Here is a 5,548-nt window from a genome sequence, read left to right on the forward strand (position 1 = left end):
TCAAACGAATTCAACGGAAAGCAAGCAAAAGTTTCATCGCCTTTGACATTATAGAATTCTACCCGTCAATCACAAAGAAATTGCTAACAGAAGCTATCCATCACGCACGGAAATACACCGACATCTCCGACGAAGAAGAAGAAATCATAATGCACTCAAGAAAATCCGCACTGTTCAACAATGATTCCGTATGGACCAAGAGAAACTCAGAAGACATGTTTGACATAACCATGGGAAGTTTTGACGGAGCTGAGATATGTGAGCTCGTCGGATTGTACATCCTCTCCCACCTCAGCAAGAAACTCGGCAAAGAAAACACGGTCTTTACCGAGACGACGGGCTCGCCATCACAAGCAGTAAATCAGCAAGGCAATGTGAAAAACTGAAAAAGGAACTCACTTCCATTTTCCACGCATTTGATCTCCGCATAACTATCCAAGCAAATATCAAGACCACTAACTTCCTTGACGTAACATTCAACCTGGAAAATGCTTCTTACCAACCATACAGCAAACCAAACAACCAGCTTCTCTACGTCGATAGACGATCCAACCACCCAACGCCAATCCTGGAACAAATACCTATCTCAGTCAACAGCAGAATATCAAACATCTCAGATTGTGAAACAACATTCAAGAAAGCAGCCCCCGACTTCGAAAAGGCGCTGAAACAAAGTGGATACACATACAAAATGAAGTACGAGCCCCCGTCACCAAGCAACGAAAACAAAAGAAAACGCAGCAGACGAATCATTTGGTACAATCCCCCGTTCAACAAGGCAGTGAAAACCAACATCGGCAGAACATTCCTGAACTTGATTAAGACCCACTTTCCAGAAGGCCACCGTCTACACAAGCTCTTCAATAAAAACAACGTGAAAGTAAGCTACAGTTGCTCCAGAAACATGGGAAGTATAATCAAAGCCCACAACAACCAAATACTACATAAAGACAAGGAGCAAGAGAAGTGGTGCAACTGCCGCAAAAAAGACGATTGTCCACTTTCAGGAAACTGCCTCACCTCTTCAGTAATATACAAAGCCACTGTCACCACAAGCAACGATCAGAAACACTACATCGGACTCACGGACTCAACCTTCAAACAAAGATACACGTATCACAAGTACACTTTCAAAACTCCCAAGCACAGAAATAGCACAGAGCTCTCAAAAGTCATATGGAAACTCAAAGACAACAACACAAACTACGATATCAAATGGTCAATTATCGACAGAGCTCCCCCCTATTCAAATAAAACCAAACGCTGCAACCTTTGCATAACAGAAAAACTCCATATAATTTATTCAGATAGCAAATCAACCCTCAACAAACGTGCTGAATTCCTCTCAAAATGCAGACACCGCAGCAAATTCCTCCTCTGTAATAACTGACTTGCCATTGGCCACAACCGCTTATTTGAATATGCATGCCCACCTGCAACACATATAAACAGTCAATTGCCGCCAAACCTTCACTCCTGATGATTGCTTAGCGCATGAAACAGCCTGTAGAGTGACAACTACAAGTTCCTAGATTCTCAGTATTACCGCCCTGCAGAAATGCATTGAAGCACTATACTTTGCCTGCATTGACAAGCAAACCATTTCGTATATATATATATATATAAATATATATATATATATTATATATATATATATATATATATATATATATATATATATATATATATATATATATATATATCTGAGTATCTCTGCACAGCAACTTTTTGGGGCTTGAAAAATGACCCATGTAAAATTTGAACCCACGTCTTCCGAATTCAGTTCAGATGCTCTACCAACTGAGCTAACGGATCAGTTCAAATTGGTTGGACGTGCGCCGTCCTGTTAGCCTTTTTATCTTCTCCGAATGAGACCTCTGATTTACACTGGTTATTCTCTCGAAAGAGTTGTTTTTAGGGACCGTGAAAATGTAACTAGAAACGTGTTTTGAAATATGACAGGTTCCCCGGTTTTGTGTAGCGTGGAACTTTAATGTAGAAACCAATTAGAAAAATCACACAACTACATCTGAGTGTCTCTGCACAGCAACTCTTTGAGGCTTGAAAAATGACCCATGTAGGACTTGAACCAAAGTCCCCAAAATTCAGTTCGGATGCTCTACCAACAGAGCTAACGAATCAGTTCATGTTGGTTTGACGTGCCTAAAAGACTAACATGACGGCGCACGTCAAACCAACTGAACAGATCCGTGAGCTCAGTTGGTAGACACACACACACACACACCACACACACACACACACACACACACACACACACACACACACCACACACACACACACACACATATATATATATATATATATAATATATAATATAAGTTTGTAGATACATACATGTCTTTAACTAAATTAACGTATATATAGTTATATATAGTTATATACATACATACAACATACATTCATATATATATATATATATATATATATATATATATATATATATATATATATATATATATATATTATATATATATATATATATATATCATTATAATCTGTCTGATGACTGCAGGATGCCTGAAACGTAAGTAACATATATTATTACTTTGTATTTGAAGTAATAAAACACATACATACATACATACATACATCCATACATACATACATGTGCAGATTTTTGGTAACTCACCTCAGCGGCATTGCTATGATTTCGTAAAGCCCGCCCAAAGTTTGTTACTTTACAAATTCTGCCGCCATTTAACATAACATTGCTAGCTGCCAGATCACCATGAACGCACTGTGTATAACAGATATACTTACTTTTAGCACAATAGTATATTTGCACGTAGGATCGACAACGTTCAATCGAGCAGCATGATTTAAATCACATTGCAGATAAAACTCTTCGAGATCAAGAATGACGTCTGCATTAATTTCTTTGCGGCCAAGTTGATTACGTCACTGTCCTTATTAAGTATGGTCACTATCTCTAGTCTTAGCCGTATTGTTCAGTGAATATTTTCAGCTGGTTGATTTGCCTTTTACGACAGGGAAATTCAAGTATCTATCAGCTTTAATTATCCTGCAGTATGCCTTCTCTCTGCAAACTTGGAATGTTCCAATCATGTCATAACCGTAGATCTTTTCATGTCATAACCGTAGATCTTTTCTTACATATGGCTTTGCGAAAACATTTGTGACGATATAGTTCAAAGCGTTTTACAAAACACATGTTCAAGAGGTAATAATATCCAGCATCAAATAGGATCTAATATTTACATGAAGATGACTTACCTTCTTCGATGACAGGTACTCCATTCCACTTGCGACTTGTCCAGCAAAGATGATGAGATCACCACTAGTCAGGCCAGGGGACGTTTCACTGGCTTCAAGGCATTCGGTCGCACTACGGTTACGAGATTTTCTCAAATAATCCTGCAAGTTGCCGAGTTCCATGTACTCAAACAGCATGCAAATATCATCTTTTGTAAAAGTACAGAAAAAAGAAAACGGAATACTAAAAAAGTCGAACCCCAGAATTAAAATGATAAAGAGTAATGCCCAGACAATTATGACAAATCAACATGTATCGTCTATCTATGGTTATACTTATATAATAGATGCCACATACTGTATGAATTAACATCGATTGCCTAAAATATCGCGATGATGTTTAATAAAACTGTAATATATGGCTAAGAGATACAGAGAGAGAGAGAGAGAGAGAGAGAGGAGAGAGAGAAGAGAGAGAGAGAGAGAGAGAGAGGAGAGAGAGAGAGAGAGAGAGAGTGTGTGTGTTGTGTGTGTGTGTGTGTGTGTGTGTGTGTGTGTGTGTGTGTGTGTGTGTGTTGTGTTTCGGGTAGGTGGGTGTGGGTAGGTAGGAGTCATGGTGACGTTGGAAGCTACACTGACCTGTTTTGGTACAACATCCAACCAATGACAAGATGTGTTTGTGTCGATCAAATGTTTGAGTAATTCAAATTCATCAAGCAGACTTTTTTTGTCTTCTCCGGTAGCGTTATCTGGCCAACGGATTAGAGAAACAAGAGTTTTAACGTGAAGTTGAAGTTATCTTATGTTAGAATATGATTTCACGGTGTATATGATATTAGATATGCTGGGATCACCTGATATATAAAATGTAAATCGCTCTCTCTCTCTCTCTCTCTCTCTCTCTCTCTCTCTCTCTCTCTCTCTCTCTCTCTCTCTCTCTCTCTCTCTCTCTCTCTCTCTCTCTCTCTCTCTCTCTCTCTCTCTCTCTCTCTCTCTCAAAAATACATACCAATGCAAACCATCCTAGTATCAATAAATGATAACATATTTGGTACTCATTACCTTTGAGAGTCTTCAAAGCTACTATTGTCGGACCCTCCTTGCCGGCTAGTTTCCATGCTTCAGCTCTGGCAACTTTTCCAAATGTGCCTTCGCCGATGATACTCTTTTGATGGACGTTTTCTTTCGGAAACTCGAGGAGCACTTCGATAGGCATCTCGTACTCAAAATCGCCATAGGAATTTGGACGCTCCGGGACGGGGTAGGGTTCAATGCTTGAGTAGACGTTAGGCTGTTGAATTCAAGACAATGATGTTTTTACAAACTATCGAGTTCTTTGCTTAACGCTTTGAATGCAAATTACCCTCAAACAAGTGCCACAGTTGTCAGGTTTCGAGATGATTTTGCTGTCTGCACCATGAAATTAATAGAGATATTTAGATAATGATAATAATTAACCTTGAACCAATCATGAAAAGTTTATAACTCGCTTCAATTGGTAGGATTTTACTGAAACAAAGATTACAATGCTATCAGTATTTTGATTATACATTTTCAATCTTTTTTTGTCGGTAGGATAGACGCCATTGACGAGAAATCATTCGAAATAATCTCGTAATAAAAGCAATTTAAGTGTTAACGATAACAATGACAAACCTCTTGCATTTGCTCGAACTCTATTTCTTCATAGGCGTTTCCGTCTTCTTCAAACTGTTAAATAATTATTATAAGTAAAAACCAGTTTTACATCAAGGGTGAGTGGTATAGCAACGAAGTTAAGTATTTGATATTGCTTGCGTTTCTATTCAACCGGGGAATCAAACTTATCATCGGAGGAAGTTACCATTTATATCATATATCTCTAGGTGACGAACATATACCTGATATAGCTCTTTTTTTAAACCAGTACTTGACAGCGTACACTTATTTTGGCACATTTTTTGTAACTTCATACGTTAAACATAATACGATACGTAAAAACATCAACTTCTCTAAAGTTCAGAGCACGAATTATCCACACTGAAGGAATAAAGAATAAAGTTTGTGATTTTTAGGGGGTCGAGGTGAGTGGCTGCTGTTTCATATATATACTCGTCGCAATATCGGTTGGTGTATTTTCACTCGGCGAAAAGTTAGGTCACGGTTAAGGCCATACGATTTACAATCGCTTACAGTGTATAAACTGTTCGACCAAAGAGTAGCTTTCATCACATGTTAAGTAATCAGATTGTGCAGATTAAATTTCAAGGAGAAAAGGCTATAGCTAATAAAATAGAACTTACCTTATTTCTACAGTCAGGTTTCTCTCTCTCCA

The sequence above is a fragment of the Ptychodera flava genome, unplaced genomic scaffold (genome assembly GCF_041260155.1).
Source record: "Ptychodera flava strain L36383 unplaced genomic scaffold, AS_Pfla_20210202 Scaffold_63__1_contigs__length_709137_pilon, whole genome shotgun sequence".
NCBI lineage: Eukaryota > Metazoa > Hemichordata > Enteropneusta > Ptychoderidae > Ptychodera > Ptychodera flava.